At 38.6% G+C, this 21,928-nt stretch overlaps 1 protein-coding gene across 18 annotated transcripts in view; it reads right to left on the bottom strand.

Moving 5' to 3' along the window:
* The window catches only part of SSBP2 (single stranded DNA binding protein 2), a 135,716-nt gene that overhangs the window by 87,549 nt on the left and 26,239 nt on the right, over positions 1-21,928 (bottom strand). For 3 of the 18 annotated variants that reach the window (XM_087927096.1, XM_087927092.1, XM_087927099.1), the window contains exon 2: positions 14,872-14,940. The exons of the other annotated variants lie outside the window; for them this stretch is intronic. The gene's annotated coding sequence lies outside the window, so the exon portion shown is untranslated. The remainder of the gene's footprint in view (positions 1-14,871; positions 14,941-21,928) is intronic. 18 annotated transcript variants of the gene reach the window in all.

Genomic DNA, 21,928 nt, shown 5'->3' with positions numbered 1-21,928 from the left:
CACTGCTGCTCAAGTGCCACACGTTCAGCTTGAACCACTGGGGCTCTGGGTGGAGCAGGGACCCCCGGTGAAGGGAGATTAGATGGGATGGGATCCTCCAAGGAGAAGCCACCGATAGGTTGACCAGGTCCGCAAACCAGGGCCTCCTTGACCAATAGAGTGCCAGGAGGAGGAGCTCCGCACGTTTCTCCAACGTCCTCGAAATTACTGTCAGAATGATTGGAAGCGGGGGAAAAGCATAGAGGAGACCCTTGGGCCATCTGCACCGAAGAGTATTGGTCCCCTCCGCTTCCTGACAAGGAAACCTGGCGAAGAATCTGGTGACTTGGGTGTTTTGAGGAGTGGAGAAAAGATCCACCTCCGGTGTTCTGAATCTGAGGGAAAGATCCCTGAATAAAGACAGAGGAATGGACCATTCTGCCTGGTTGACTAGGCTCCTGCTGAACCAGTCGGCCTGGGAGTTGTCGACCCCAGAGATGTGGTCCGCTGAGATTGACAACAGGTGTTTCTCTGTCCACAACCCCAACCGTTGAGCCTCTCTCATGAGGGCTTTGGACCTCGTCCCTCCTTACCGGTTGACATGAGCCATTGCGGCCATGTTGTCCATAAGGACTAGAAGATGAGAGCCGGTCACTGATTGCCTGAAATCTTGAGAGCCCAAAAATGGCTCTGAGCTCTAGCCAATTTATGGGAAGGGTCTGCTCTGATCTGGTCCAAACACCCTGAGCTAACTGGCCCTGCATATGGGAACCCCAACCCAGGAGGCTGGCATCGGTGGTTATCACTAGCCTGTCTGGGTCCCTGAACAGGAGTCCCCTCCAGATTGACGGGGAATGCCACCAATTGAGAGATCTCTGGATTTGTGGTGGGAGTGGGACCTTGATGGATGTGTGGCTGGTTCCTGCTCATTGGTAGGGAAGCAGGAACCATTGGAGGAGTGCAGCTGACCACACAGGACTATGCCAATACAGGAGACCATCTTCCCCAGAAGTTTGGACAGCAGCAACAGGGGGACAGTTTGATGTTGCTGGATCTGGCTGATGATCTCTGCAAGACTTTCCACGAGCTGGGGACAGGAAAACCTGGCACAACATGGTATCGATGACTGCTCCCAAGTGTTGCAATTTGGTTGTGGGAGAGAGCTGGCTCTTTTTGGTATTGATGGAAAATCCGTGGCTCTAGAGACATGACAAGGTAATTTGCAGATTTCTATGGGCCGCATGGATGGAAGAGGATAGAATCAGAATGTCGTCCAAGTAGCATTGGATCCTCACTGGAATAGAACGCAGAGGTGCCAACAATGCTGCCAGAACCTTTGTGAAGACCCTTGGAGCTGATGAGAGGCCGAAGGGAAGTGCTCGATACTGGTAATGGGCATTCTGATAACAGAAACGGAGAAATTGGCGATGATGAGGCCAAATTGGGATGTGGAGGTAAGCCTCAGTGAGATCAATGGAAGAGAGGAGGTCACCTTCCCGAACGCTCTCTAAAATAGAATGCAGAGTCTGTATTTTAAATCGCCTGTATTTTACAAATTGGTTGAGAAATTTTAGAACAAGGATGGCTCGCCACCTCCCTGAGGCTTTGGGAATGATGAAAAGGCGAGAGTAAAGCCCACGTTCCCATTGAGGGAGAAACAGGTTGAATAGCCCTGATTTCAAGAAGGTGCTGAATGGCCTGATTCATGAGGGCTTGCCTGGAAATAGCCCGAGAGATAGGACAAATCAAAAAATTTTGGGGTGGTGGTGTTAGGAAGTCCAATTGTAACCCTTACCTAATAGTGCTGAACATTCAGGAGTCCGTTGTTGACTCCTCCCATTTGGAGGCAAAGAAGGCTAGGCGACCTCCAATGGGTGGGGAGAACGAGGGATTACTTAGAGCAATGGAAGGAATGAGCCCCTCCCCCCAAAAGGGCCGTTTACCAGTAGAAGTTTCTTGCCTGCCAGATGCTTCTGTCCGTTGGTCTTGGTGTTGGGAGTACGGCCTGTGAGAGTGGGAGAAGCGAGATGAGGTCTCTGCTCGGAAGACAGGAGGGCGATAAGGAGCAGGGCGATAGTTGGCTTTCTTACCAGAGAAAGAGAGAATTTTACGTTTATCTCTGGTTTCGATAAGTTTCCAGAGCATCGCCAAAAAGCTTATCGCCTGCGAATGGAACTGAAGCCAGCTTCCATTTTCAGCATGACTCTGCCTACCAATTTTGGAGCCATAAAAGTCTTCTTGCTGCTACAGAAGATGCCATGGCCTTGGATGGAAATTTGGCGGAATTGAGAGTGACATCCGCAGAGAATTCCGCCACTGCAATAATCTTATTAAGGTCTTGGTGAGACCGAAGGTCAGAAGCAGGCAATCTATTCTGGAGTTGGCGCAGCCACCGTATGAATGCCCTTGTGAAAAAGGCTGCTGCTGTTGAAGCCCGAACAGCCCAAGCAGTGGCCTGGTGATTACACTTGAGGGTCTGTTTGGAACGTTTGTCATCGGTTTCAGGATATCTTCTGGCTCCGTGGGAGTGCCAGAAGATGAGAACGAGGCCAGAACCAGAATGTCAACAGAAGGCACTGCCAGGGCATTGTCCAGAGCTGCGCTGACATTGTAGAAACGCTTATCCAGAGAAGATGGGCGAGGACCTGCCGAAGGAGAAGCGCACTGTTCCTTGACCATGTCCAGGAACAAAATGGAAGAAGGTAAAATCTCTGCATGCACTACAGGCTTGGAGAAGAGCGAATCCCCTTGGCTAGAAGGATTTTCTTGTGGCTCGGGAGCCACTTCCTCTGGCAACAGCTTGGCAGTGACCAAGGCCTTGCTGAGTAATGGCCTGAAGAGAGTAGGTTTGAAGACCAACGCAGAGGATGTCTGCTCTGGGCGAGAATCCTTTTCCTCTGAAAGATTTTGGTCAAAAATCTCACCCTCTTCACACTCTGAATGAGAAGAGTAACTGTGTTCAGATGGTGAAGGCCTTCCTTCATCATCAACCTCCTCCCATTCTGGTAGAGAAAAATGGATCCTGAGGTCCTGGGGCCTGTGTAAATCAGGATGATGAGGCAAGGAACTTATAGATTGAGAAGGGAGAAGGGCCTGAACCCTTTCCAGAGGTTGAAGAATTTGCTTGAAGCCTTCAGCCAATCCCTGCCTAATGGCTAATAAGACAACATCTTGGATATCCCTTGGTCTATGCTCAAAGGTAGAGACAGAAGGCCAAAGGCCTGCTGCTGTGGGAGTGAAGGTGGCTTCAGGCCTAGACTGAGGAGACGTTCGAGGCCTGGAGGGAGGGAGAGGAGCATAGGGCACAGAAGCCTGTTGGAAATAAGGCCCAGATCTGCTTAGATCCTGAGGATCTGACTGTACAGCAAGAGGCTCAGGAGACCAGGATGGAGGATGGAAAGGCTCATAGATAACTTCTCCCCTGGGAGGGCTTGGTTGGGGTCCATGAGTATCACCTGAAACATGCTGTAGTTGCACTCCCTTCTGTTGAATAGTTCTATTGAACTGCCTCTCGAGAGTTGCATGTCTGCCCTTCTCTGCCCTCAATTCAGCCTGAGTTGCCTTCTTAGGGGCTAGAGCCTTAGCTTTGATTTTAGCAGCCACCTCCTTCTGAAATGATTGGGTGTGTTGCCTACATCTTTTTCTCTTATTGGGCTTAAGAGACTGTTCCACTGGGGGGGAAAGCTCTGCCTGAGCTTTATCTTGCTCCATTTGGAGAATGGAGGCTCTTGCGTTAGAAAGAAGCTGTTTAGAAATTTTTCTATTAATTAATTATACCCTCTTAGGGTATAAATGGCCTTCGGGCTTACAAAACGGCCGCTCACCTTGTGGTGGAAGGCTTCAATCCAAGATGGCCGTTGACTACAGGAAAACAGGCTCCAAGATCGAAGAATCGCCCCTTAGGCTATACAGAGCCCCGAGCAAAGTCAGCAAGGTGAAAATGCAGCAACCAGCCACACGATCAGCTGGCTTGTGCTCTTACCAGTTTGCTGATCGTTTTTACGATCACTCCAAACCACAGGTGTGGGGGAGGTCTGCAGTCCAGCTTGCCTGCACAGAGCTCTGTAACGCTGCTCCCAACGTTGCAGGAGAGAGAGCCCTGCTCTCCTGGAAGAGCAGCTGCCCAGATCTCTGGGAGCTGGTTGAAGCGAGGAAAAAAGTACTGAAGATCGCTATGAGTGCTGTCTAACAGAATGCTTTCAGAGACACAGCTACTGAGTGGAAGGAGCTGAGTCAAAAGCTGGGGTCTCTCCCAGAGGCTGGCTTTAATATCTTAATACAGACTCAACTAAATGACATCATAGGAAGGAGTCAACCCATCCTGGGCTCTTGATGCAGCCTGGAGGAGAATGCAGCTTTTCCTTATCATTACTTCCTGTTTATAACTTGTAAGTGTAATATATACTATAGGAAATTATATATCACAATGTTTGCAACAGTGATACACATTTTAAATATTCCTGATTGAAAGAGGCTTATGATACTAATTTTAAAGTTTCAAGAGACATGGCGACAGAAATAAATTCTCAACTAAGGAAGGATAAACATAAGCTAATACAGCTCCATGTGCCAAACAGTTAACTACAGATGAACTGTTTATTTCTTTGGCAGCACATTAAAATTCAGTAAAGATTTCACTATTTTCCTTCTTTCTGTACAGTTCTTTATACCACATATGTTCTTCTGAAAAATTCAGCAAAATAGCATACTGGAATAAAAAGAAATCTTTATTGCAGTAAATACATAAATTTAGTTTGTAAATTTTTGCACCCTACCCGTACTCTGGTGGACACACTTTATTTTTTAGATCAGGATCAATATAATTCAATATATCTGAATGTTTTTCATATACAATTAAAGAAAATGTTCAGCTATTTAATACAAATATTTCACTTGTACCATTTGGGATGTCTTCTAAAGAAGCATAATATAAATAATTAAAAACAAATAATTATGTATTCAAAGTATTTTTATTAATGAAAATAATTATTGGTGCAATCCAAATGTAAGTCCCCTTCACAACCACGTATGAATTCTACTTGTCAGAACTCATTAAGTTCTGCTGAATTTTTGTTTTCTGAAAGGTGGTACCCTCATTTGGCGTTTTACATAAACACAAATCACAATATATAACAATTACGTTTTTCAGGCTTCACAGTATGCTATAGAGGTGGAGATAAATGCAGTGCATTTTAGATATACTACAGATAATGCTTAAATATTCTCACTAAAAGAAACATTTGTCATTGGTTTTCTCAGGATCAATTAATTAAGGTTTTCCTTGACTTCAGCTGCCTGAAAAAGATCAACAATACGACTATCAGAAAATAATTGCCATTAACATCTCAGTATGAAATAAGGCTGCTACTTTTATCTATTTCATTCTCTTTAATAGCTCATCCCTTGTTTTATTTATAGCTTATTTTACTTATTTCAATGGAGCTCAGTCATGTTAATTGACACACTTTTGTGGTTCCTCATATTGCTCCCATTTGTTTCCAATGGACATTCTTATCCTTTGTTTCAGTAAACATCACTCTTGCTGTGAGGCACTTGCTTAGTACTGGACACATTCTGCTTATTAATTACACGTTCTGCTCATTTCCTTTCTCAGCCAAAACAGAGAAGGAAATGCACAAGGGTATTTGTTCCAATGCCTTCAAAGTTAGCCATATACACAAACATTTGACTATTTTTCTTATGATGCACTATATGTAGCTGGGATGAAGAGGAAAGAAAACTGTAATCACAAGAATTAATGTACTGGATGGATTTAGGACTGGGCAAAGATGCTTTTCTCCTGACGACCTTATTCTGTTTTTAGAAAGTGGTATTGCTAAAAATCAGAATTACACTGCTCAAAAAAAATAAAGGGAACACTTAAACAACACAATGTAACTCCAAGTCAATCACACTTCTGTGAAATCAAACTGTCCACTTAGGTAGCAACACTGATTGACAATCAATTTCACATGCTGTTGTGCAAATGGAATAGACAACAGGTGGAAAGCATAGGCAGTTAGCAAGATATCCCCAATAAAGGAGTGGTTCTGCAGGTGGTGACCACAGACTACTTCTCAGTTCCTATGCTTTCTGGATGATGGTTTGGTCACTTTTGAATGCTGGCGGTGCTTTCACTCTAGTGGTAGCATGAGACGGAGTCTACAACCCACACAAGTGGCTCAGGTAGTGCAGCTCATCCAGGATGGCACATAAGTGCAAGCTGTGGCAAGAAAGTTTTCTGTGTCTTGTCAGCATAGTGTCCAGAGCATGGAGATGCTACAAGGAGACAGGCCAGTGCATCAGGAGATGTGAAGGAGGCCATAGGAGGGCAACAACCCAGCATCAGGACCGCTACCTCCACCTTTGTGCAAGCAGGGACAGGAGGAGCACTGCCAGAGCCCTGCAACGTGACCTCCAGTGGGCCACAAATGTGCATGTGGCTGCTCAAACTGTTAGACTCCATGGGGGTGGTAAGAGGGTCCGACGTCCACAGGTGGGGGTTGTGCTTACAGCCCAACACCTTGCAGGACATTTGGCATATGCCAGAGAACACCAAGATTGGCAAATTCACCACTGGCATCCTGTGCTCTTCGCAGATGAAAGCAGGTTCACACTGAGCACATGTGACAGACGTAACAGGGTCTGGAGATGCCACGGAGAACGTTCGGCTGCCTGTATCATCCTCCAGCATGACGAGTTTGGCAGTGGATCAGTTATGGTGTAGGGTGGCATTTCTTTAGGGGACTGCACAGCTCTCCATGTGCTCACCAGAGGTAGCCTGACTGCCATTAGGTACCAAGATGAGATCCCCAGACCCCTTGTGAGACCATATGCTGATGCGGTTGGCCCTGGGTTCCTCCTAATGTACGACAATGCTAGACCTCATGTGGCTGGAGTGTGTCAGCATGTCTTGCTCCATCCACCAACGCCATGTTGCACCACAGACTGTCCAGGAATTGGGGGATGTTTTAGTCCAGGTGTGGGAGGAGATCCTCAGGGGACCATCCACCAGGAGCATGCCGAGGTCATACAGGCATGTGGAAGCCACACACACACTACTGAGCCTCATTTTGACTTGTTTTAAGGACATTACATCAAAGTTGGATCAGCCTGTAGTGTTTTTTTCCACTTTAATTTTGAGTGTAACTCCAAATCCAGACCTCCATGGGTTGCTAAATTTGATTTCCATTGATAATTTTTGTGTGATTTTGTTGTCAGCACATTCAACTATGTAATGAACAAAGTATTTAATAAGAATATTTCATTCATTCAGATCTAGGATGTTTTATTTTTGTGTTCCCTTTATTTTTTTGAGCAATGTATTATTGTCAGGAAGCCCCCAAATTAAAAACGTAGAAACATACACACTTAGGATATATTGATGTATCTAAAGCAACCATGGCTCTTCTCTTATAACTGGTATTTATATAACTCTAAAACAATAGCATTTAAGACTTATATACCACTTCACAGTGCTTTACAACTGTCCCTAAGCAGTTTACAGTGTCAGTATATTGCGCCCAACAATCTGGGTCCCCATTTTACCGACTTTGGAAGGATGGAAGACTGAGTCAACCTCGAGCCTGGTGAGACTCAAACTGCCAAACTGCTGGCAGTCAGCAGTATTAGCCTGCAATACTGCATTCTACTGCACCACCACAGTTCCTATATATTAATCTAATTATTAGTTTAGACATAATAATTTAATTATTAGCTTAGATTGATTTAGAGAAATAATTCTGAAAAAAATACTTTTCTCTTAAGTATACTTCATTCCCACTAGAAGAAGCCACTTTGGTCTAGTAGTTAAGGTACAAGGCTAGAAAGCAAGAGACCATGGGTTCAAGTCCCACCTTAGCCATGAAAGCCAGCTTGATGACCTTGGGCCAGTCACTCTTTCTCAGCTCAACTCATTTCATACAGATGTCATGGGGAAGATAGGAGGAGGAAGATGTGTTGGATACGTTCCCTGGCTGAAATTATTTGTGAAAATAATAAAGGTGGGATATAAATAAATAAAATAATTCAGCTTTTCAATGTTGTGTCAGAAACAAACAAACTACATATAGTCTTTTTTTTTTTTTAGTTCAGTGCCCAATTATCCACATTTTAGAGTTGTACAAGTACTTCATATTCAAAAGAAAAAGAATGTATTAGATTGTAGAAGAATGGGCACATTATACCTGACAGGACTTCCTCAAAACTAATATATATTTTCTTGGTAAGTCAGCTGTGCAAATCCTAGGAAAATCTGTAACACCTTTAAAAAATTGCCAACAAGTTCAACATTAACATTCTCGGTGCATTAACATTCTCTGTGCATTCCAACGCATATTTTCCCTTCTCAATAGAAAGTGCCTCACAGCCCTACCATACAGATTTTCTTTAAAGAGTAACTGCATGTTATGTCAATATGCCTAACTATGAACTTTTGAAATATCAAGATATGAAAGGATACTAAATTAAATCTCTTTTACACATGAAAAGCCCCAGTGTACAATGCTGTTACACATGCAATTGTATTGAGCGCTTCAGATTAGAAGAGTGCTTTGGAGTATGTATGTGTTTGCATATAGCACCAGACAGTAACCACTTAAACCAAATAATATGTTCCCAAGACTGCTCAGTTACTGTAGAAAGCTTATGTGCTCAGTGGAGGAAGCCAGGTTGTCTCACTAGGTCTCATAGAGATGAATGTAAGGACAGTTTGCCCTGTTGTCCATAATTCTTCCAGAGCTACCTGACTGCATTGCTTACTTTTTCATATTTTTATTAACATCTTCACTATTGACTATTAATTTGAAAGCCATATAGTACATCAAAATCCTGTAATTTTCCCATCAATATATTTATTCTTGCTAAAGGGTTTTCTAAAACAACAACCAAATCATCAGCAAAGGCCCTTAGTTTATAAATTTCTCTTTTCACTAGAGACTATCACCCAGCTGAAAAAGGAACAAAAAAACCCAAGGACTTCTCCACCAGCAATTAGCACCCCAGATCACCATAGATTAACTCCAAGGTTAACATTAGATCAACAATCAAGTAAACAATACCCCAACCAAGATACTGCCAAAGAAGCCAACAGCAAATAGTCCAATCAAAAAATATCTAAGACCAACTGCACCAACATTGACAAGCAAGCCACTAGAATATAATTACAGACCCGTCACATCCTGGACACAAACTGTTTCAACTCCTTCCCTCCAAACGACGCTATAGAGCATTGCGCACCAGAACAACTAGACACAAGAACCATTTTTCCCCGAACACCATCACTCTGCTAAACAAATAATTCCCGCAACACTGTCCAACTATTTACGAAGTCTGCACTACTATTACTATTAATCTTCTCATCGCTCCTTATCACCTATCCCCTACCACTTGTGACTGTTATATTGTAATTTTGTATCCTTATGATTTATATTGACTGTTTCCTAGTATTTGATTGCTTATTGTACCCTATGACTATCATTAAGTGTTGTACCTTATGATTCTTGACTCTTGACGAATGCATCTTTTCTTTTATGTATACTGAGAGTATTTGCACTAAGACAAATTCCTTGTGTGTCCAATCACACTTGGCCAATAAAAAATTCTATCTATCTATATAAACTGACAGCAAACTACAGTCCATACTAGCACTGATGTTACATAATTTGGGTAATGAAATGTCTGCAAAAAAACAAGCTCAGAGAACACCAAGGACCCCACATGTCAACCCTGAGCTACAAATATTCTCCTTTATTAGTCTCTTTTCATTCTCACACAATATCTCATCCTGTTTTATATTGCTTTTCAAAACTTCAAAAGCAATAGTAACAGTGATAATAGGCACAGCTTCTCCCTTTATCTCACATGGTTTTGTTAATTCACCATTATCTGTGCATTTTGTGAAGTATAAATTGATTTCACCATTTGGTTAAATTTTCTCCAAGGTACATTACTTCAAAAATTTTGAACAAAAAAAATAAGTTCAGATTGTCAAATGCTTTTCTGCATTAAGAAAGATAAATTTAGCTCTCTTTATTATGTTGTTCCAAAAATTCCAAAATATCAAGTATATTTCTAATATTGTCCCTTAACTTTTTCTCTGACATAAGCTCAGAGACAAGGTAGTGAGGTCCAATCAAGTTCAATCATTTATTATCTGAATTTTATTAACATACTGTTAAGTAACTAAGTGCTTAGAAATTAAACATTAAAGTGCTTTGATTAAATTAAATTATTCAAAGAAATATCTTTGAAAAAAAATCCATTCCCAATATTGTGTATTGGGAATGCGCACATTTTTGCCTGACTATCAACCAATGATAGTTCTACAATTTTAGGTTTATATAAAAAATAACTCAATTTCTCCATTTCCATTGGTTTATATACAAATTGAATTCCCGCTGAAATGAACTCATCTACATTTTTATAAATAAAATGTTCATTTCCAGTATACATTTCATGTACAAAAATTACATTGTTTCCATTTTTTTTTTCAAATAATAAAACAATTTTCATACTTTTGAGGGAGCTTTTGCTGCATTTATCTTCCACATTAGGCATTTGAATCCATAATTATGCCAAAATTTAGAAGTGTAAATCTGTAGCATAGTGTAGTGTATATCTATCATGGTAGTCTCTTCCCCAGTCTTTGTGCCTGCTGCATACTTTTCGTCACTTCTATTTGCATTTCTTCCACATCTTTTTTTCCCTAGGAAATCTCTTACTTTTTGAATTGAATTGACGTGAATCATCTGCTATTTGTCCCAGCAATATGGTATCTTTTTCTGTTTTGCTGTCAGTCAAAACAAAGAGTGTTGTGGTGGCTGAGTGGTGAAGATGCTTGCCTCCCATTTGGAAGGTTGAGAGTTCAATCATAGTAGTGGCAGATGTTTCTCTTCTAGGGTGCAAAGGGGGAAAAAATCTGCAAATTCTGTGTTGCTTCAGGAAGGGCATCCAGCCAATAAATGCTCAGCTCCATCCAGTTACCTTGACTCTACCCCAAATTAAGGGATTACTTGTTCGTAAAAAGTTTGTTTATTTATCAGTCAAAAAGAAATAATCTTATCTCTTAAAAACAATTACATCTGTTATTGTTAATCTTCAACCTAGTATTAAAGTCTTGCTCGAGAACTTGGGTCTTTGTATGTTCTTCCAGACAAAGTACTCAAGAATATACCTTGGTACATTTTTAAACTTCGCATATCATGTATTAATCCTGTAAATTTTGCTTCCATATCATCTTCATTCCATTCCAAAAATTTTGTTAAAGATTGAACAATCTTCTCTATCTTCACTAGGATCCTCAGGAATTACTCTAAATCTTAAACAGAATGGGGAAAAATTCACTTAACAAATATCTCACTTAACAACAGAAATCTTGGACTGAATTGTGGTTGTAAGTCGAAGACTACCTGTATTTTTTTTTCTTAAGACAAAATGAAACTTTGTAATTGCATTCTCTGCATTCCTGGAACCATAAGAAGAAAGTTACTAGGGTAATTAAAAAAATCTAACTTTCCTTCTGTACAATATAATCAAAATTTATCATAAACAACCAGAAATGACACATATTACATAGCCCAATGCAAGGAATTTTAAGTATTGTAAAGAAATAATCTTGAAACAGGAAGTGGTTAGTAGCATTTCAGTTTAAATGTACACAGATTTGTAATTGTCTATAACAGTGGTCATCAACTGGTGGGCCGAGGACCACTTGTGGTCCATGAGAAAATTTTGGTAGTCTGCAGAGAAATGTCCCCCCCAAACCACTCTCCAAAGCAATTAATCCAGGCTGCGCTGCCCACATAGCCCGCCCACCTGCTGGTCCCCACCCTTCAGCCGAGTGCAAACCCTACCTTGAGTAGAGCCACGCAAGCTGGAACTGGAAGGCAAGATCAACGGCAGGGGAAGGAAATTCACCCTGGGGTGACTACTGCAGCTCTGGAATATGGGACCAACTTTCCCACTAATGTCAGCAAGCCAACGTCAGTTAAAATTCATATTAGTGGTTCGCAGGATCTAAAATTATGAGTGTTGTGGTCCCTGAGGTCCAAAAGGATGGCGACCCCGGTCTATAAATTTCATTAATTAAAAAATAATAATTTACAAACAAGCTAACAAATATATGTTATTTTGTTAATGTAAATGTATGCAGTGGCAGTTTGATTTAGTGGTTAAGACACCAGGCTAAAAAGCAGATCATGAGTTCAAATCCCATCTAAGTCATGAAAGCCAGCTGGCTGTCTTTGGGCCAGTCATTCTCTCTCAGCCCAACCCACCTCGCAGAGTTGTTGTGGGGAAAATAAGAGGAGGAAACTGTGGTGGATATGTTCATCACCTTATTTGTAAAAACAATAAAGTTGGGAAATAAATGCATACATGCATACATACATATACACACATACAACACTAAGATATTCCTAGACAATAATGGACAGAGATGTCAACTACTGTATAAAAGAGGGTTTTTTTTCCAGTTTTTACAGATGTGTATGTATATTTTATCTTTATAGGCATTCAATTTTAGATTCTAATGACAACTCCACTACCATGTTGCTCATAACAAGTCAACCAGTACTAATTTTACTCCAGAACAAGAATACATTAAAATTAAACAACGGGGCAATAGCACTTCTAGTAACAAAACTCTCTTTGAGCAATTTTTTTTTACACATATAAAATTACATGAAAATAATACCACTTCCTTTCTTTTCTTTTTCTTTGTAGATTTTTATTATGGAAAAACTTCTTAACTTACAAAAAAGTCCTAGGTCAGAACTAATTATTCCAAATTGTTAGCCATAAGAAAAAAAGAGCTGAATTTATATTTGCCACACCAAGATCTAGTTAGGTTGATAACTACCAAACTTTGATAGCTAACCATATTTACCTTTATTTGGAATTAGTGCTGTATTGCAATCCCACTAGATCTTCTCTTGCTCAGATTTCAGCTTCAGTTCCGATTATGCTCACCTTGGCTCACAACAAGAAAAATCAGGAGGTCTCAGCAGAAATTTTTCTCTTCCCCCGAGATTCTTGGCACACTGCTATGCAGCATCCACAACAGCTCTGAGGAATACTGTTTCCATGGTACCCATAAACCATACAAAGCATTGGGATGCCTTGAGAAGCTTTTATTTCCCAGGAGCTTTTCTATGTAGTAATAGGGATATTCCAGAAGACACTAGAATAAGAACTTCTTGTCATTATGTCCTAATAAATTAAGAAGATGATGACATGAAGGCTACTGTTTGTGGACTGCTAATTTACCCTGCTGTTTAGTTTCAGATTCTTTTTAATACTGTCTTTTGATTATTTTCCCAGGGTAGTTTACAACCATGCAGAAAAAATGTAATGAAAGAAAATAAAATAACCAAAGCATAACGGAGTTACTTTGGGAAAGCAAAATATATTACATGTAGGAAGAGGAGGTATATAAGTTACTATGCAATAAATAAAAACATAAAGATTTTTATTATACATTTATCATACTAGGTATATTTAAATGCATGATACATTAAAATTAAGTAAGAGTTGTGCCAGTAACTTTGCCACAAAATACCAAAGGGCTAATAAATACATTTCTTCTTTCTAAACTAATTTCTACAGTGAGCAATGGACATGATAATTTCTCAATTTTCTGAATCTGACGTACTATTAATATCTTTCTTTTTTAAAATCTTTGTGTGAACTCTTACAAATTGAAGATTTTCTTGAATTGCACCCATATTACAAACATCTCTGAATTTCAGATGAGCTATAGCTCCCGAGTGGTTTTCAAGGGCATCTTGAAAATGCATTGCAGTAACCGAGATTAGGGGTGATCCTGAGCAAGGAGTTCTCCGGAAATGCATGCAATTGGCACAGAAGATGGATTTTTGCAAAAGCCCTCCTGACAATGGTTGTCACCTGCTATTTTGTAGGACAGTCAAGCTGGGGAAGTATTGTTTCTCACTAGAATCAGAAATTCAGGGCAGGCCAAGTCTTTTAGGGCCTGAAGTCTGGAAGCAGTGGTGGGATTCAAATTTTTTTACTACCAGTTCTGTGGGTATAGCTTGGTGAACATGGTGTGGCTTGGTGGGCATGGCAGGGGAAGGATACTGTGAAATCTCCATTCCCTCCCCATTCCTGGGGAAGGTTACTGCAAAATCCCATTCCCTCCCCACCCCACTAACCTGCTTTCCAGCTCCATTCTCCTGTGCAGGACAACAAAAGAAGACTCAGCCAATCAACTGGGAATTGGGAGGCAGAGAATAGATGGGTGCGGGATCAGTCAGAGGTGGTATTTGCAGGTTCTCGAAACTACTCAAAATTTCCGCTACCAGTTCTCCGGAACTGGTCAGAACCTGATGAATACCACCTCTGTCTGGAAGGATGCATAATTAATGATCTCAAAGGCCACCGAGAGATCAAGAAGAACTAGAAGGGATGTACCACCATTATCCCAAATTCTGTCAAAGTACAATCAGTGCTAGTTTAGAACAGGAAGGGAACGTTGAAGACAGGATAAAAAAATCTCCTACTTAATGATAAATTTACACTATCTGGACCCAATCACATATCTTTTAGAAGGCTTTGATCAACCACAGCACCATGGATCTAAAATATAAGTATTTGTACTAACAGCCCCAAAGATTCCATTCATTTATTTGCCTTGACCAACTGATTCAAACTCCTTCCAAACAATGCTTCAATCAACTTCACAGACCGTTCATGACCAGATTCCAGCTCAGAGCAGATCTGAGTGATTACCTGTCAGACCAACCAAACAATGACCCTCCATTCATTGAGGGACTGGGTCAAGCTATCAGCCAACAATCTGTAGATGCAGTAGTAGTAGAAAAATAATAGATATTGCTGTATCTTCACAAGAGAATCCTTAGTAATGGCTCTTACCCATTTTTAGTTGGACTTGCTTTGCTTTTCTCTAAAGATACCCTTCTGCTGCTTCATTTCTTGGAATTCCTGTGCAAAGAGGGTTTCCAGGATCCACAAGCAGCGAGAGATTACATATGCACAATCCAATCCAACTTTTTCACTGCAGACAGCAACTAAGGCTTCAGCCTTTGTATACTATGCCGGAGAATCTCAAGGGAAGAATATTATTAATACATACTGCCAAACTGGTTGGATATCCAGAAAAGTGCAGTATAAGTTAGTTGCCATATGAAGCTGATATCTCCTGGTGCAGTAAGTCTGACTACTGAGTCAAGTAACTCATGTAACTCAATAGCAGGGAAACTGCTATTGGAAGCTGGTATAAACTAGCTGCCATTCTATCTGATCCCTATTTGATTTCTGGTATTCCAAACTTCAGAAACAGGATCTCATATCCTGTTATCTGCATATCAGTTTCTCTTTAAAGCCACAAGATGACTGGGATTGCAGCTAGTACCGTACTCAAAACCTGAAAATGACTATCCTTCTAATCTCTCTTACCAAGTAAAAGTGAACAGAAATAATTTGAAAACTTTAGCTATTAGATCCAAATGGCATTAAACGTTTGGATTTTAAGTTGCGCTGAATATTTAACAGGCAAATGCAAACAAGATAAATCCTCCAAAAGTCTAAAAACTAGATGCTGTATTCAGAAATACTTTTTTTTTTCAAGCTGTAATCAAATTCTTCTACTGTAGTTATAAAAAAAAATAAAACGACTAAAAATAGCTTGGGTTGTAATTTGACAGAAACAAATGTTAGTGTAACATAGCTTGAATTCTTCCCTCAGCGGAAATATTCTTCCAGAAACACACAATTTAAAGTCTAAAAACATAATGTGAAATGGTTATTGGGATAATCATATCATTAATGGGAACAACAGGTATTTAATGTACACAGGCTTCTATATGTTTTTTTCTGTTCCACTCTGCGTTTCTGTCATGAAGTTTCTATGCTGGCACTTCTGATCACCCATATATTCTAAGTGCATTCTACAACATACTCTCTGTTACCACTGCATATCAATATCAGCATAAACCCAGCAGTCTAACATCAGAGCAACAGGGTTGTTGTTTTTTTGGTAAAGAATATTTGCATTCTTGTTTAATATGGTTATAACCAATGAAAGTGTATTTAAAATAATGATAAGTATATTCTCTGAAGATTTTTTTAAGTTTGATTTTGAAATTTAATATTTTAAAAAAATCTGCCTTAGCTTTTCAGAAACTCAGAGACAGTTTCATAGTTACGCAGTATTGTCTTTCCGAAAACAAGATGGGAAGGAGGCGTTTGTAACATTCTAAATAATTTTTATATTGTCAATATATCTTTCCCTCCTTCTCCACAGCAAAACCGTGACTAAGAGACTTAGAGTATCATTGCACCTAAAAGTGACCTTGTACTTGTTTTGCCCATAGAATACAACTGTATGCAAACAAGCTGCGTTACTGAATCAAGTTTTTTTAAAAAAGAAATATAGTTGGGGTGGAGAATGTAGTAGTCTCACTACGATTATCAAGGCCTGAAAGTTTCTGTGGTGATTTACAATGGTTGCAAGGGTATTTCTTCATGGTGAGGTATCTCTCTCTCTCTCTTGGACTAGTCATTTATGCAGAACATAAGGATATTCTAGTGACTGTGTGACCTTTAGTGTTATAAAGTAGTATTTTATATACTATAAATTATTCTATTGTGAATTATAATCACTTTTTGTATTCTGTTATGAAGATTACTAATCAAGACAAAGGTGTTAAGGGAAATATTTGTTAATTTATTGAACTTATATCTTCCCTTTGTTAAGAGCGGCTTTCAATAACTCCCTGATTTGTCCTATGACCATTCAGCAACATATCTTCTCATTTATATTAAAATTTGTTTTATTTTTTTCATCCAGTCCTTAATATCAAAAACAGTTTAGATCATGAGAATTACAGCCACAGGTACAAGTCTATTTTTTTTAATCCTGTGAGGAGGGAAGGAAAATTTACCAATTGCTCAAGGTCAGGCCTAATGTTCTTTGACACAAAGTTGTTACTGTAGTTATCATTTCATGTGCAACTGTCAGGCAAATCTTCTCAACTGTCAGCACTTGGTGAGAGTTAGATAAGGGTCAATGGCAGACAAAGGGGGATGGACTAGTTTGTATGTGGCTACATAGTGATTTTACACCGATCCCTCTTTTCACCATTTTCCCTAGCCAGTCCTTTTCCCACATCAACAAGGCACAACATCTGTAGTTCTGTGAACAAGCATGAACGTTCAAAAGTATGTCAATGGTAAAAAAAATGCAAAAACTAATAATTAGTTATATATTTTTAAAATTAAAATTTTGGAATAGATAAAGAGTTCTAAACTGTGACCAAATATATGCACCTTTTCCCAGTCTTATTGAAAAACACTCTATACTCCTTTGCTGCTTTTCACACTATTTTTAAGATGACAACAAACACTGCAGAAAGTAAATCCCTCTCTCTCCAACTCCAGTCTGAAATGTTTACGAGTTGTTGCCAATCAGTAAGGGGGCAAGCAAACTGATTTTGAAAAATCAATTGCTTCTTTTAGTATAGGCCAGTTCCCCCTTCCTTATATACAGATGATGAGAATGTGCTAAAATAATGAAATTATCATAGTGTCAAAAAGACTCTTAAGACGATTGCACTATCTGTATCATGGAATGTGAAATAAATTATAAAGCATATATTAAATACACATTATTGTATTACCATAGGCTATAATCATATATATTATGGCTTTGCCCTTTTTATTCTTAAAGAAACACATGTGAAAGTATCACCCAATAAATTGCATCCATTTTAAATGATTCAGCATAATCATTTGTATTTTATTTCAATTACTGTCAATCCTAAATATCTAACTCACTATACAAATATAGAACTGATGGTGTGATTTGTCATCTCTCTTTAGCAGTAAGGTCATTTAGGAAAAGAGAACTATATATCATGAAAGTTGAGATATCTTGGAGTTGGATGTGGATTACCTAATAAAAAGCCACAGTGAGTTACAAAATTCATGAGGTAACCTGGGAGTCTCTTATAGAAAAAGCAGGGCACAAAACAATGTCAAATAAAGTACCTCTGAAAGAATTCTATATATTAGTCTTATTCTTTTAAATCTGAAAGCTATAGCAATTAAAGCTGTTTTGGTATTTACAATTTTAATGTAAGACATGTAGCAATAGCAATTATTGCGTATTTCAGGCATTTGCAGATACATCTTGTTAATTTAATTTTAAAGGTTAAATTGAAAGCTCATCATGTTACAAAATCTGCAATGGTTTTCCAACTGGCATAATTAATGGAGTGTTTTCCCAAAAATATTTGTATTTTGCAAAGATAAAAGACGGGTGTAATTTAAAAACCTCCAGCTTCATGAAAAATGTTTTATTGAGTATGACATACAATAAAGGATTGTTTTGAGTTTTTCTATCGATTGTCATCATTTGTATTTTAACAAAATCACTATTGTTCTATTTTTATAACATTTTAGCTAATAAATCCTTAATTATAACAGCCTAAGACTATTTTCAGAAAACTATGAATAGTGATTCAGAAGGAGAAAAAAAGGTTGGATATGAGAAAATGTTCTACCCTTGTCCAGCAACCAACCCAGTAACTGATGACGGAAAGGCAAACAGCTTGCAACTATACACAGAGAGAGAGAGAGAGAGAGAGAGAGAGAGAGAGAGAATGAATAAATTTAAATCACAAACCTATCTACCTTACAAAACCTGATCAAGAAAAGGGTGGAAAGTAGCATGACAGATCAATGTTTTCTAAATTTTTCAATTAATGTAATACAGGATTGGTGGATAATTTGAAAGTATCTCAAACTTCACCATTTCAAACATAAGAAAAGTTAAACGCTTTAGACTCCTGTGCCATCTTCTCACAATTATTTTCCATTTCCAATATGCACTACACAGTTCTCTGCAATTTAATCTTATCTTTACCTTTTTTTAACCTTATTCAGCTGACTATCCCTAATTTCATTTCATATCCATAAATTCATTCATGACTATTGCTGGATAGGCGTAACAGAAACAATATATCTCTCTGTTCTATAATACATGGGAATAGGATCCGAACTGTTTTCACTTTAATATGTGTGCTAACTGTATGTGTACATGTGAACTAAAATATGTGACTTCACACCTGAATAGCTAATTCAGCTAATTGTTCTACCGTTTAATAAAAAATAGCAATCCAAATGATTTTCAATTCTGCTACACAAATATCACGCCTCCAGAAAGGGGCTCTTCATTCCTGCATCAATCCAGAGGTTTGGGCATTTTCATATAGGTTATGAAAATTATTTCAAAGAGTTGATGCCCTGAAAATTTAAATAATTGATTATAAAGGTTATTCTTAACACACACACACACACATACCACCACCACACATTTCAAGCATATTCTTGATTAGTAGATAATACTGAACTGAACTCTGCATGTGCAATGTGTATTTGAAAGTAAATTATTTTTGCTTGAAAATGCATGTCTTTGGAATTAAAGTAGAATTGTGTAACAAATTTATGAAATAATAGAAGTTTTCTTAATCCAATTATAGAAGGCAATCCTGGCTACTAGGTTATACTTTAGAAACATATTGGAGAATGGGTTAATACAATAATAGAACTGAAATAAAGTTCAAATGGGCCCATTAAATTTCAAGCAACATATTATATTGAAGGATACACCATTAAGTATTTGCAGTTCATTGTTTACTCAAGCAACAGTATATCTACTTTCATAGACCATATTAAACCAATTTTTACTGTAATTATATTCTATTTTTCAGTAAATAAATTTTTACTCTCAATGGTACCTGAAAAAAATCTATATTTAATTTTAATTTTAATTTTAGTATTGTTGACTTCATAAAAAATGGAGAATTCTTGTGAATTGAAAATGGTTTCTCAATTGTCTCATATGGTAATTTAATTGCTTAAAAAGATGAAGGAGAAAAGTTAGGGTGAGACCAGCATCGTATTGTATTTATTTACACAATCTTTAGTTCACATATCCAACACTGAAAGCAATCCCAAAATTAAGAAGAATTAGGAGCAAAAAGCACAATAAACTTCAAGATTTTATTCTTGCCCCAGCTATACAAAGCCTATAAGTATTACAACACATTCCCTCTGTTCAAACTATGCCGTAGCTATTAAATGGAAGGACATACAAATCATATGTTCTCATACACAGCATTTGTACTCTTCCTTTTGTGTATATAATAATAAAAATAGACTCTCTACATCAGAAAAAGAATAAAATAGAGCTTTCAGCTGTATCATGATTTGGAAAGATCTATTCCCCATGTCAGGTGGAGCCAAACGGAAGTCACTGAACAGCACACATCAACACACTGGATTATTCCCCGCCCCCCCAAGACAATACTCTGAGCAGTCCTGATACTCTGCGATGTGCAAATGAGGCACTTAGTCCTAAGAAAGTAATATTTGTTTAGTAATCCTCCCAGAGAACATCAGTTATTGGTTGCATTAGAAATGTAAATAGTAATAATCCAAATAGAGTACAACACTGACATTACATGGATCTAAGTGATTTGCAGCAGTGTGAAAGCACTGTAATTCAGAAAATACCATTTTCAGATATATATTTCAAATGGAATAGAATAGAATTCTTTATTGGCCAAGTGTGATTAGACACACAAGGAATTTGTCTTGGTGCAAATGCTTTCAGTGTACATAAAAGAAAAGATACATTTGTCAAGAATCATCAGGTACAACACTTAATAGTCATAGGGTACGATAAGTAATCAAATCATACTAGGAAACAGTCAATATAAATCGTAAAGATACAAGTGACAAAGTTATAGTCATACTGTCACAAGTGGGAGGGGATGGGTAATAAGGAGTGATGAGAAGATTAATAGTAATACAGACTTTGTAAATAGTTGGACAGTGTTGAGGGAATTATTTGTTTAGCAGAGTGATGGCATTCAGGGAAAAAACTGCCCTTGTGTCTAGTTGTTCCGGTGTGCAGTGTGCTCTATAACATCGTTTTGAGGGTAGAAGTTGAAATCGTTTATGTCCAGGATACAAATATTTTCACAGCCCTCTTTTTGACTCGTGCAGTATACAGGTCCTCAATGGAAGGCAGGTTGGTAGTAATTGTTTTTTCTGCAGTCCTAATTATCCTCTGAAGTCTGTGTCTGTCCTGTTGGGTTGCAGAACCAAACCAGACAGATATAGAGGTGCAGATGATAGACTCAATAATTCCTCTGTAGAACTGTATCAGCAGCTCCTTTGGCAGTTTGAGCTTTCTGAGTTGGCGCAGAAAGAACATTCTTTGTTGTGCTTTTTTGATGACATTTTTGATGTTAGATGTCCATTTTAGGTCTTGTGATATGATAGAACCTAGAAATTTGAAGGTCTCTACTGTTGATACTGTGTTGTTCAGTATTGTAAGAGGTGGTAGTATGGGAGGGTTTCTCCTACAGTCTACCACCATTTCTACGGTTTTGAGTGTGTTCAGTTCCAGATTGTACCGGTTACATCACGAGGCAAGTTGTACAACCTCCTGTCTGTATGCGGATAGGAAATGAATAATGGGGGTGGAGAAACCTATTTCAAAACTGTCAGTGGCTTTTCATATTAACTTCTAATCAGGAGATATGGTGATATCTGTATGAAGCTCACATAGCCCACATTATTTCAAAGGAAGATCAAGGATTTGCTGGTCCCAAGTAAGAAAGATGAGCTAGTGACTATCCAGTAGCATTACATAATACTCCGCTTTACATCAAGTTAAGGATTGAACCCAAACTGTTTGTTTTCTATAAAACAGGAATGTGTGGAAAACTCAAGGCTAAATCCGGAAAGCTCAAAATGTATTTTTAAAAATCTTTAAATAATTAACTGTCTTATGAGTGCCTTTGGGGAAAATTTTGAAAGGCCTAAAAAGTAAGCTCTGTTATTACAACCAGTAAATGAGTGAAGATACATGTTACCTTCTACTCTGTTTTAATCATTT

This window comes from Pseudonaja textilis, chromosome 2 (genome assembly GCF_049901715.1).
Source record: "Pseudonaja textilis isolate UNSWEBS1 chromosome 2, rPseTex1.2, whole genome shotgun sequence".
In the NCBI taxonomy this organism is placed as follows: Eukaryota; Metazoa; Chordata; class Lepidosauria; order Squamata; family Elapidae; genus Pseudonaja; species Pseudonaja textilis.
The sequence above is the reverse complement of the archived record's forward strand: the minus strand, read 5'-3'. Positions and strand labels throughout refer to the sequence as shown.